At 39.9% G+C, this 13,871-nt stretch overlaps 1 protein-coding gene across 5 annotated transcripts in view; it reads right to left on the reverse strand.

Annotated features, from left to right (window-relative positions):
• The window catches only part of Runx2 (RUNX family transcription factor 2), a 193,272-nt gene that overhangs the window by 145,532 nt on the left and 33,869 nt on the right, over window positions 1-13,871 (reverse strand). The window lies entirely within an intron of this gene.

Genomic DNA, 13,871 nt, shown 5'->3' on the forward strand with positions numbered 1-13,871 from the left:
GTCCCCACAACCTATGTCTCCTGAAAATGCATCTCCAGCTCTCCTGAACGTCAGGCTCCTATTTCTGGTTGCTTCTTGGGCAACTACAGGTATTATAAGCCTAGCTCCAGTGGTGATTGGTTATAGGTGTGCACAGTATATTCTGAGTCTGATCTTGGTCATGTTATTTTAAAGAATGGATGAAGAATCTGGCCAAATAGCCCTCCCAATTGCAAGCCAATCGGCCTTTTCTGGGCCAAGTCACAGGTGAAACTGTGGCTTGGAACCTGGTTCACACAGATCAGTAAGCAAAACTGTTTTGGACTTAATATGACACGGGAATGTCAAAATCAGAGTCAGCATCAAAGATGGAGGAGAGAAAAAGAAAGCATGAAATGACAGCAAAAATCTCTAAAATTAACCATCCTTCCCAACACACCTTCTGAGCAGGGTTCCTCCTCAAACGCTCCCTGACTCTCACGGGGCAGTTTCTCTGAACACTTCTTATCCTACCATTTAAAAACAGACTCGATTCCTCTTCCCCATCCTCCTCTTTCTGCATTCTTATTCCTGTTGTCTATCAGAAAGTAACAAACCCTGAAGATTGTATATGCGGATGGCAGAAAAGAATCCTCTGTTATGGATGGAGACATGGCAGAAATCCAGTGCAAACAGTAGGAGTGATATCATTTATAAAACTGCAAACTTAACCAATAAACATATAGGAAAAGCCTTTGAAAGTCTGAGCCACTAAGTTGGCTGGAAGACGTCTGGACCTCTTCCTTTTCCCTATACTAAAACTGAACTCCATAGGTTATTAAATTCTAGAACCATTTCGAAAATACCTTTAGAAAACATGGTTGTCACCTCTGCTAATGATGAAATGGGCTTATTTTCCATCAAGTCAAAACTAGGCCCCTGGTCTATAATTTTATGTACTAGTTCACAGTATAAACTTTATTCCTGAAACCAAATTTTAATAGGTATTAAAGAGGCCAATTCAATTACCTGACCTATTTGATTCAATGAAGCTATATCCAATTGAATATCTGCAATGTGCAAAATATTATCACATTGGTACTGGTACAGGAGAGAATAACAACTGCAGAACTCTTAAGAGTCCTACAAAAGACAGCATTTAAATTCAGCGCTGAATGTTGATAGGATAATCAAGAAAGAGCACATGATGGCTGAGTTAGAAGGAGCCACCTGAGCCGAAGCACTAAAGCATGTGAAATTCCATCATGGTGCAACAACTTGTATCAACAAACTTGCATATGGAACCAGGGGCAAGACGGAGGTAGGAGAGAGGTGACAATTTCACCAAAGTAAAAAATATTGCATTAGTCTTCTAAAACTTACTCTCTACCTAGAATTCAATATCAAAAAATTTCCAGTGAGTCTAACTCTTGATTTTCAAGATTCAGCTGAAATGCCTGGTCTTCCATGTAACTAACCTGCCCTCCACTCCTTATAAAAAAGTAAAACTTCCAAAAAAAAAAAAGTAAAACTTCAGACTGAGGCTTTAGCCTGGAAAGCACAACAGTGAGTTCGATCCCCAGTACCAAAAAAATTTTTTTTAAATAATAATAAAAAGTAAAACTTCATTTGAACTTTCCTGTTACTTTAGATGCCACTTCCCCGTACCCTTTTTCATTTTCTATCATCATCTGTCACACAATCACAGTCATTACCATCCATGCCTTATCTCTCATAGATTAAGTTTCTTTCTGGCCATGTGATAGGTCAGAGATGACTAGGTCTTCTCCTAATTCCCATGGTGCTTTTTAAAAATAAGTGTGATATGGATATATACCAATTCTCCAAGATACATGTAACTATAATATATTGTAAACATATACTAACTTAAAAGAAGTAAAAGTATATATGGTAGGTACCCAGTAATTGTTTGTTGAATAAACAAATGATTGAATCCAGAATGTGGGTCAGATTATAGGAGTAGATACACTAGCAACCATTTTACCTAGTGAAATATAGTGTCACTACAAAAACACAGAAGGGAAAAGAAGCCTTCTCAACCACTTAGTTGTAGGATATCTTGCCTCCTTCCTCCCAGATAAGAAAGAAAAGCTGGATTTAAGATCTGGAAGGTACTTTCTGAGAGTTGGACACTCCAGGAAACATTTCAACTTCCTAGCAGTACCAACAGCCAGACTGAGCTCTACAGATTCTGTTAAGATTCCAGGCTCATTAACAGGCATGCACAAATATCAACGGTTTGCTTATATTCCTCCTACAGCAAAGACTAAACAGGAAGACTATTGCCCCAAAGAGATAAAATTCACAATGACTCATCACCATGCACATTTCATATACACCGTGTACTTCAACACATGCATATAACCTAAAGTCATTTAATGTATTTACCTAATCTAGTTCATCCCAAAATACTCCCTAGTCATTATACAAACTGCCTTTCATTTCAATACAGCTCTCTCTGACAAATTACTAGTGCAGAGAAAGATGTTACACAGCCACTGACGCTGGGCACAGGGAAAAATAGCTAAGCCAAGAGAATCTACTCTAAGGGTTTGGACAGAGAGAGCACCTTTATCCTGACCTTAAGCTGTGTTTCAGTGTTGACAAACCATGGATTCAGAGCAACAAAATCCCTTGGCTGAGATAATAATTTCAACATTTTTTTCCTGAAGGGCTGTGTTCCGTAGCTGAGCCTGCTTTTTCCCAAGGCCCTTATACCTGGTCGCCAAGATCTCTTTGTGAAAATGGGCAAGGAAACATCTGACTTTCACAACGACACCCAGGATGAAAACTCAACATTCATTCTCACCCATACGTGACTTCTTTTAAGAACTCCTGACTCAAAATTTCAGAGAGAAGTGGCCCTGTACCAACATCTCTGCGGAGAACAGGGCCATATGGTTTTAACAGAGGTTTATTTCCTGAACCCAAAGAGGGCTGCTGATTCTCAATCCAAGGAAAATAATTATGCAGACAATTTCACTCTATTACTTTCAGTGAAACCCATTCTGTGTGGTCTGCATTGCCCGCTGACACCTTGAGAAGAGACATTAAGCCATTTTTACATAGCATACCATTAATGCATAGAATACAAGGAAAATTTCCTTGAAGATTAGCACCTGTCATCCTGCTTATAAGGCGCCACTGCCCCCCACCTCTGACTCCAAACATCACCTCTTTCATTGGGTCAAGGAAAAGACCAGAGATGAACCGGACTTCCAGTTAAGTTAGAACTAATTATCAGTCAAACATAAAGGCAAATACACATACAAATACACACAGACAGGGAACCGGAAATACTGCACCTTCCAAAGTCAACAGCACTGCTGGGAAATTACTACAGACACAATTGGCAGGTGGGAGGACCAAGGAGGGTGAAGCTGGGGGGAATGGGGGAGCCACTCCCTTGTGTAAATTCTAGCAACACTCAACTGCTAACCCTAAAATAATCAAGAGAATAGGAAAATAAAATCCCTTTTGCACAAAGGCTGAACAACACAAATGCTGTAAAAATAAAGATTTAAACCAAAGAACACAGCTATTAATCAGCTTTCAACGACGACCACCCTTTAAGCCTAAGAAATTCCCTTAAGAAGAGAATATACAAATTTGTGCCAGGTTGCCCCTGAATCTGAATTTTATTACAGCAGTTGCCTATGAAATGAACTGGTTCTCCCTTTCAGACTATTAAATGTCACTGAGTTTTAAAATGAACCGGCAAAGATTGCTTTTTTTTGCCAGTATACTGGGCACATGGGCAGAAAGATACTCTTTTCTTTCCTTAAGATCTCTATCTTTATTCCCATACCCACTTCGCTGAATCAATAGAGAAGCAACCCTCCCCCCAAAAAAGTTTCTCTAGATGCTTATAGGAGTTTTACTGCATTGAATCAAAATAAAAATTGCTCTTTTATAAACAGCGACAAAGATTGTTAGGAAAGCAGCATCAGGCCCCCAAGGTCAAAGCAGGAATCAGATAGAAGCGGGCCCAGTTTTAACCACAGGCAGGCCTGAAGGCTGCTCCGCGGCTATTTTCTTTAGACTGCTAAAAGTCCTGCCAAGAAGCAGACGGATGCTGCTGAAAGAATATCTTCCACAGCTGGGCATCTGGGTTCTGTGACAGACAGCCCTGCTCCTGTGTGTGTGGCCTGCAGAACACACCGGAAGCTCGGGAGGCTGTGCTTGGCAGAACAGGAGACAACCTAGCAGCACTCTTCTGGGAGGGAAAGGGACATGATTCCAACAGCAGAGACACCGGATGGAAACTCTGCCTTTGCTGCTGGTACCCAGGCTGAAACTGTGCCCCCTTACTGGCTGGGAACTGAAATCCCACTGCCCATTTTCACTTCCACTAATACTTTTCCATCTACTTTTGCACCAACACTAAGGCTTTTTTGTTTTTAACAATCCAGGGAATGTTTAAATAAAAAACAAACTGAAAAATCTTGAAATTTCTTCAAAAACAGAAACAACTGGAAATGGCCCTTAACCGTGCATGAGAGCTATCCTGCCAAACAGGTATTGGTTGGATTTTGTTAAATTTTAAAAAAAAAATTTTTTTCTACTTACCTTCGTTTATCTGATTTTTTTTTTCTTAAACATTAGCAGTACCAAAATCTAACTTCTACGGTTTACAGGCTAAAACAACAAGAACAGAGAACAGCTAAAAACAAGAACAGAGCTCTGTTAAAGAAAGAAACCGGCCTCCGCTGTGTGCCATTCCAAGAAACAGAGCCCAACAGAGCAACGGAAGAGAAGTCTGGAAAATTCACCAGTAAGAAGCAATACCTGGCTTCCGATCTTAGTGAAATAATAGGACATCATCTTCTCAACTACAGTATTTTGTGTAATTTAAATAGCTTTAGGAACCAGGAGCGTAGCTCAGTGAAACAAGCGCTTGCGTAGGGTGCTCGAGTTTCTGGGTTCAACCTCCACTACCACAAAAATTAAAGATAAATAAACAGGTTTAAAAATGTCAAGAGGGAAAGGTAGAAGAACTGCTTGGGTTCTGCATAGAAGAAAAGAAAGAATGTGTACAAAACACTTTGCTTTTTAACAATTTAAAAATAGAACAACTCTGCTTTATATTCATAAATGTCACGTAAACGCCAGTACTCTGTGAGGAAGCCATACAGGCTCTGACAACCAGGAACTCATTTGTTCTGGACCTTGCTTCTAATGTAACAAATCTGGTGAAGCCAACAGGCGGTAACCATCCTCCCAAACTGGAAAGTTGAGGTCCTTTTACTAAAAAGAATGGGAGGAAATTCAGTAGTAATCTCCCACCCCTTCTCCTGCTTGATCAGACAGTTCCCAGGTTGATCTTCTTTTCATGCTTGGTTCTCACTAGGAAACTGGAAAGTTTCATCATCATGATTTATCAGGACACCATGACTACTTAAACTTTTCTTAAATCTCAAAATTTAAGACCTGAATCTCCAAAGCCTACAAAACTTTCCCTGGGCCAACGTAGTAAAAACAGCGGGTCAAAATGAATCAGTTTCATTTTCATGGAAACTTTTTGTCCTCACAGGGTTTTGAGCTAATAAACGTAAGAGCCACAGAGTTTGAGGCATATCTTCAAAGAACTGTGTAACTTGAGCATCCTTAATCTGAAAATCTCAAATCTCAAATCTCAAATGCTTGGAAATCTGAAATCCCCCAGAATTTCCAAACTTTCTAAGTGTCCACATGATACTCGAAGTTTCCGATTTGGGAGCATTTTCAGATTTCAGGTTGTCAGAACAGAAACTGGTATCATCTCTGCAAGTCTCCCAAAGCCAACAAACTCCAAAATCTGAAAAACCTCTGGTCCCAAATATCTCAGATAAAGGACCTGTGTTGCAAGGGGAAACAGAAGAAGTGAGACAGTTTAATGCCCAAACTGGGTGGTACCCCAGGGAAAAAGCTCACAGAGACCAACAAATACTTTGGTCATCAGCAAAAGGATGGTTTGATTAAAAGTCAATTTCAGACTCAGAAAGAAGCCAAAATCGGTGGTACTCTTATCTGTGCCATTTATATGATGTTTGCGTATACTTCTAATCTCCTTCAGCAGGTATTTCCAAGCTTCCTGACTCTATTAAAACCCTGCAGGCAGAACCCATCTTTGTGCTATATGGCGTCTCTCAAACTGCATGAAGAGCTGTTTTTTAATTGAGTGAATCGTCCAATGTCTGGGCTTTTTTCTATCAAGCTGGGGTCTGGCCAAGGCTCAACTGCATCTGAGACAAGAAATGGAGAGTAATGAAAATCAGTCAAGTCATTTGGCCATATCATTTTCTTGCATCGCTTTACATAGTCTCCACAGTCAAAAGCAAATACTTCCTATTTTAGAAAAAAAAATATTATAAAGAGCTGTTCAGTTGCTCATCATCACCGACAATAACAAGGTTTCCACTGATCAGCACCTATGGCTTAACTATTAAAAGCATGAAAACCAACCACGTAAACTGTTCATTGCCAGAATGCTGCAGTTGGATTGACAGAAAAAATAATACCTACTTTTCCAGTGGCAGGGGTGGTGTGCAGTAGCTTAAATGTGTTTTTCATTGCCGAAGGGGTCTGATTTCTTTCATACGGATATTGTTAGGAGGCCGAGGATTGGTGATGGAGTTAAGCTGACAGAAAATGAAACCATGGCAGGAAAGACTGCACAAATGTTCATGCTCCTCTAGTTAGAGATGAAAGGTGGGTGGAGTGAGCAGTGGGCTTCCCTAGCTCATGTCATCGGAGAGGATGCTCAAAAAAGTTGAAAGCTTTCCACTCTTGGAAATCTCACTTGCTTTTAGACTCTATGTGTTAGAAGGAGATCTTGAGGGAATTACCCATAGTGGTTTTGAGGTTTCTGAATAACGGGGGAAAACAGGGAAATTGCACAGGCATTCTGATTGACTTCAAAGTTGATTTTATCTGTACATTTCAGAATTGAATGGAAAAGAGACACTTTATCCACATATTCTCTACAATGTTTAAATGCAGGCTTAATTTTGCACCAAACTACTGCTATGGATAAAGAATGATGTTATCTTTAATGACAATTCCAATGAACCCATATTTGTAAGTACAGATACAGAGCAAACCAGAGACCTACAGACTTTCTGAGTGCTTTTCTCAGATTAATTTGTACAAAAGAAAGTTTTAAATTTAAAATCAGGACCAACTCTTCCTTTTGTTTTTCTACAAATATACTTTTTTAAATTACTCATTCATGTATTCGATAAAATCCATCTGCTTTGTGTGCAAGGCACTTTATAGAAAACACTGGGGAAGGTAACCTTTTAAAAAAGAGTTCTGTATCCTTTAAGGACTATGTAAACTGGTAGGTAAGGAAATAACTGGACATAAATAACTAGCACAGAGCAGTATGTTTTAAGATCAGTAAAGTGTTGCAGCCAGAGTCTTGCAAGGCTTTGGACAGACAGACATCATTCCTGAAGGAAACTTTAATGGGGTATGTACCATTCAGGCTAGAGAGGCAAGGTTTCAAAAGAGTAAGTTTTCAAAAGGTGGAAATGGAAGAAGCATAGTCAAAGCAAAAGGCACAGCAGGAAGCAAGATGTACAATGAGGAAAGGGCGAGGCATGCTCAGAACCAAGAGCAGAGCGGCCAGGGCAAGGTAAGGTGCTTGGTTAGCACAGATCATCTGACCCCTATGGGAGTTCTGGGAATTTGGGGGTGCAATCTGGTTTGTGACTGGATTAAGGATGCACAGTTGTTACCTGGTGAGTCCAGGCTGAAGACACTAGTTGTCTTGCAATGTGTGGGACAGTCCTACAGAAGGAAAAGTTTCCTACCTTGTTCACAACTTTGGAGAAAAATCCATCAGGCACTCAGGAAGATGAGCCATAATAACCTGAACTAAAACCTAACTCCGCTTAAATATAAAGAATTTTTGCGCTATGGCTTTTAACTTATTGGATTTTCTAGGAATAAAACCAGAAAGCAAGGGAAGAACCCACTTTGTATTGTTGGAAACAAAATTCTTTGATTGAGAATTCATCCAGAAGACTCTTTTGCAACAGGAATGTCACTCTCGGTTTTAGAGCCACTACACACACCTAATCACTCTCAGTGTGTAGCTGTCACACTGCAGGTGGCCCTACACACAAGCAGCTGGCTAGTTTATTATGTTTCCCAGAATATTCTTCTCAACTGTTTAGACAATTTAAATATAATTTTGTTTTAAATAAAGTTTCCTTTAATTTTCTTTTCTACTGTAGCCATGACATTATATTGATATTGTTAAAAATTATGTGGCTATATATAAGAAACTAATGGCTTTCCCATCAGAACAGAAAAAGGAGATTGTTCAATATCGGATGCAAAAAGATGCCAGCTCTGATCCATTTAAGAACTACTGGACTAGAGTGTGTGTAGGAAAGTAGCTATTTGCAAAGGTAAGATGGAGCTTAGGGACACAGAGAAGCCTGTGACTGGTGAGGAACACGGGTACAATGTGAACTCCTCATGGTGACAGAATCAGCACCGGGCTTTGAGAAGACTGAGTTACAACACTGTGTAACGAGAAATTTAAGAGGAAGCAGCCTGGTAGCTGCAATAATCGCTAGTAGTCCTGGCTTATCACTATGATTCACTGCATTGCAGTAAGAAAAGGATGGATTTGACAGGGACATAGTATTTCAAGACCAACAGGGTTTTGCACCATTCATTCTAGCAGTAAGAGAAATGGGCAAATTGAAGATGTTTGGTGAGGGAACAGGTGAAATTTATAAAATCAAGGTTGCTCACATGAAAGTGCCTCAGGCAAGGAGAAAGGGAAGCTATGTCCACAACTTTTGGTGATGTCCACTTGCAAAAGAAAGGTGGGGAGGGGAGTGAAGCAGGCAGAAGAATTAGAACAGGATGCACAGTTGGAACAGATAAAGTCATTCACAGGCTTAGGTCTGAAGCAAGAACCAGCAGGAGGGGTCTGCCCAGGGAACATGTGGGCCAGTGCTGGCCACCTTGGGGACAATACTCTCAGCCAAGCGTGGCGGGAGCAATGTAAGCCAAATAGCAGGAGATGAGGAGTGAGTGGGCAAGGAGGAAGTAGAGGTTACAGGTCTGATTCTTCCTAGAAGCCTGGTGGTTAGTAGAGAAAGTATCATCTCAAAACAGTAATAAGGATAAGAAACATTTTAGGAAAGTAAATGTGACCAAATATATAATAAAACACTGCAGGGATCGTTTGGAACTTGACTTCTCTATCATGTGATTAACTGAACCAAGGCTGTCTTTCTTACAACTCTGATTCTACAATGAGTTTCTCAGTTGTACAAATTATATCGGTTAGAAATAAAGCACTCCTAACAAATTCCATTTTGTGGAAACAGGATTTCTCTCTCCATGAGATAAAGAGGGGAAAGATAAAGCCTCCTACTCTAACTACAGTCTACTAAATAATAGCCGAAGGACTCACCTAAAAAGATGCCAGGGCCACACCAGCTACTCTTCCAAATGGGCTCTCCTAGACCACTGCCTAGTCAGATGTGTCTTAGCCCAGAGAGCTCAGCCTCAGACCATCGAGGTGGATTCCAAACCCAGCTCTCTAATTCATGGTGGGAGGACTGGGGTGCATCACTTAAATTTTCCACACCTTGTGTCCTTTACATTTTACACTGGCTCTACCCCAGCATGCACAGGGTTATCACAAATCCCATACAGTATCAGGGATTATTGTTGATAATTCTTAACATCTCAACATTAAAAACACTTTGCCAATTAATTTTCCTAAATTCCTACAGATACCAAAGATAAATTTCTAAATTAAAAACCTATGACCACATCAACTAAACCAGGCTGCTTGTTTATAAAGCAGGAGTTTATACAAGCTAGCATTAACTAATATTGATATTTCTACACAAGGAAAATGTGGTACTAAAATAGAGTGCTTTGAGAATAGGACTCTTGTGACCAGTAATACTTACCTGTCACTACTCCCAAAATATCACAGAATTAACTCTGAAAGACTAATAGTTTGAAAGAATGAACTGAAAGCTGTCAGTTTAATTCTATGGCCTTTAGGTGGTTTGGCTGAGCAATGTTTCTAAAAGACCCTCACAGCTCCTAATAGGAAGTTGTAGTTTTCCAAGTATCTATGACAATGCTCACAGGAAATGTCTTAGCCAGGACTTACACAAATGTCACAGCACGAGTCACATTATTTCAGAAGCGTGCTGCAGTCCGATGAGCCACTGGGTGAATTCTAAGGAACTTCAGTAGAAACAAGGGAGCATCATGTTTAAATTCTAAAGCATCTCCCCAACGTATAAACATTTGTCTCCCGAGTTACAAGGGTAGTAATCTTATGTTATCGAGAATCCACGTCATTCCCTTTAGTTTCCTTGTTTTGAAAGCAGACCTATGTTCTAGACAATCGTTCCGGATACTTAAGAGGCTACACAATCCCACACTGTGAGGCGCTGTGATTCATGCCCAGCACAGGCTGTGTCCAGACAACTTAAAAAATAATCCTAAAGCTGACAAAAGCACGGGTAGGGTCTGTGGTGACCTGAATGACCACCTTTGGCGTAACCAATGACAGGGCAGGAGTGCAGGGGGTTTCATGAGGGCACAATGAGAAAAGTGAGCATACAGCCATACAGATTTTCAAGGAGGAAATCCCTCTGTTTTGGAAAGACAGCAGGTATTGGATAATGCTGATCTACTGGCCTAAACTGGTTTTTCCAGCTCTGAAGAAAGCAAAGGCCGCAACAATCTGGTTTCAGGCAGCTCATGCCACCCAAGGGCCACCACACAGGGTGGCTTTCGAATGCTGACATTTATCAAAATGAAATACAGGATCTGTAATTTCATTTTTCATTTTTCTCATGTCATCATCCTAATCCACCGAAGAGAAGAGAAAAAACTCGTTTCTATTTAGGGTACTTCTTGAGTTTAGCAAGCACTTAACAGTCAACTCACTCATTTGAAAACTTGCTGTTAACTATGACCTAACAAACATCGTGCTGGGTCTCACATTGGAGGGGAGAATCTGATATAGAGAGAACCTCCAGAAAGACAAGGTGGGACCTCTGACTTCGAACATGATCCATAGTGAGTTCAAATCGCTGTCTAGTTTTATACCACAAATTAATAAAGATAGAAAACTTTCCAGTAGTGTGTATGTGTGTTCTGGGATTCAGCAAAGACCTGGATGCAAACACGTCACTGTACTATCTCAAAACAGTACAAACCAGCTTGAGAAGAATAACAAACTGACCTACCCTACTCATTCCAGGGAAAAGTAAACTGAAAGATAAAAAAGGAATAAAAATAGGAAGTGGAAGAATTTTTTTACCGTTAAATAAATGGGTGAATTGTTGTATCAATACTTTTTGCTCTGATTCCATGCTGATACTAAGAAAAGTCTGTCTTTATTTTTTGTTTTTCTAAAGCATTTTCTTTTTAAAATTGTATTAGTGCTTATTATAAAGAATAGTGGGGTTCACTTTGCATATTCATACGTGGGTTATTTTCACCTTCTGGTCCATCAACTTTAATTCAACTGATAAGACAAAAGCCCGAAGAAAAAAAAGTAAAGATTAATGTTGGAAAGAATTTATCTCTCTCTCTTTATCACCCTTTTTTTTTTACAATAATATGAACACTTCAATTGCCTTAATAGCAGCCTATTTAGCATACAATCTGTCTTCTAGAATTACATGAGTATTTTATGTCTGACTCAATTCACTCACTTTTTAATATGCCCAAGGATGATGTAAATGCTTCCTTGTACAAATTCTACCTCTGGCTTCCATACAGAAAAATTTTATTTCTACTGGAGAGTGCTGGTCTGCATTTTGTTTCCATTGTAAAGTATCGGCATGAATTTTATTTCCTATGCTTACAGGACTAGAAAGAAAGAAGTGAGTCAGGCACCACATCACTTGGTTAAGATTCTTCTCAGCAGCCGCTGCTCATCAACACTGAGTGGAAAGAGAAACTGGCCGTGGTGTGCTCCCGTCTCAGTGCCAACGTGTGTGCCCTTTCTGCAAATGCAGAAGGGGACACGGTGCCTCCAGTTCTGGCCAGGCGATGCTAGTTGGGTTGCACAAGCAACCTGTTTCCTTTCCTTACACAAACACAGAGAGAGATGCCTTCACACCGTGCTACACAGAAATCATGCTAATGGGTGATGCTTTCCAGACATCAGAATTAACTTACTTGTAGCCGATGCCCATTTGCTTAAGTTTCATTCAAGTTCCAATTATTTGCTCTGAAAGGGAAATGTTTACTTTTGTACACATTTTGGTTTCAACCTCCAAAACCATTGCAAGAAATTAATCTTAACCACGGAACATCTGCTTTCAAACCCAAACCCAAGTCCATCATTTTAATGACATCCATTATAAATACATCATATTGTATTTTTTAAAAAACTCTGTTTTCCATAGTGGCATACTGTCACCACATACATCATTAAAACCAGAGTCCTAGCCTTGATGAATTATTCAAAACCAGGGTTCACAAATTAATGGATGCTCACCATTTCATACTCAAAGTTACTTGTTAGTCAATACAAGAACTCAGTTATTCACACATCTGTTTATTCTCACCTAAGAGTCCAGGTACGATGGTACCTGGTTGTCCAGAAAGACCCATAAAGGCCACCAACATCAAGGAAAAGCAACTGCAAAACTGTCACACCCCATTAGCTTGAGACCAAATGAATGACAAGACCCCCATTTCCTTCCTACTCTCTCAGTAAGGATCTAGCATGGTCACAGGATTAGAAATAGAAACCAAGGTTACTTAGAATTTTGACACAGATAACTACAGTCACTTCATTGATTTTAAATTCTTTCACGTATTTAAATCAAATTCCCAAGGTGCCAGAAACAGAATTTTTTCCCTTTATTTTCTACCATTGCTGCTTCGTATTTTGTCTTCATTGTTTTTACTTCGAGTATCACATGAATGGCACAACAGCCCTGGTTTCTCCAGGAACATTCAAGGCTACTCAGGTTATACTGTCGATCCTTTTATAAAAAGCAGTATTACTAGTTTGTTCAAAGTTACTAATTCATTCAGCGAACTGTGTGAAAGACAAAGAAAACATGCAAAATCCCCCACAAAAAAAAAGAGAGAGAGAGAAATGTAAACCTAGTTCCATCCCAGTTTGGCTTCCTCCCACACATTTCCTGCCATTAAGAGTGTTACAGCAGCTGGCTGTGGTGGTGAACACCTGTAATCCCAGCACTCTAGGAGGCTGAGACAGGATTGCAAATTTAAGCCCAGCCTGGCCAATTTAGCAAGACCCTGTATTTTTTTTAAAAATGTAAAAAAGCTGGAGAGGTGGTCCCAGATTCAATTGTCAGTACCTTAAGAAGAAAAACATATTACAGTTCATGCTTAGAAAAGGGTACTCAAGACATTGCCAGGTGACCTAGGAATCATTTGACCTGTCTTGACTGCACTCCTGCCGCACTTTCCTTCTCCATGAAACCAACACTGCCTTCAACAGCACATAAACTTCTGACTCCCATCACTGCTCTTCCTCCCATGCGTTTTTTCTGCTTCTCCCACCATATACCACTCCAGACTTGTGGTCTCAATAGTGCCACCAAATTGTCTAGTAATTACACTGCTGTTTCCTCTGAACCACCTTTTAATCCTTTAAAAGGAGAGTTTTGGGTCCATTTTCCCAACGGTACGCAGTTGGCACACTTATCAGAGGAGATAGTTTTTTGATATTGAAAATGGAAAAGCGTAAGTCATAACGAACATAAAACAGTTTACAAACACCTATAAATATACGAAGCCCTTGTATAAAGAAGCAAGCGAAAATAAATGAAAGACGGAGTCAGGGTGGGAAGGAAGATAGTATGTGGGATTTTAACTCAAGAAATCTGGATGGAAATGGGCTAGGATAACATTACATACAAAAA

The sequence above is a fragment of the Cavia porcellus genome, unplaced genomic scaffold (assembly GCF_034190915.1).
Source record: "Cavia porcellus strain 051 isolate PalLab524CR breed Dunkin Hartley unplaced genomic scaffold, mCavPor4.1 scaffold_28, whole genome shotgun sequence".
In the NCBI taxonomy this organism is placed as follows: domain Eukaryota; kingdom Metazoa; phylum Chordata; class Mammalia; order Rodentia; family Caviidae; genus Cavia; species Cavia porcellus.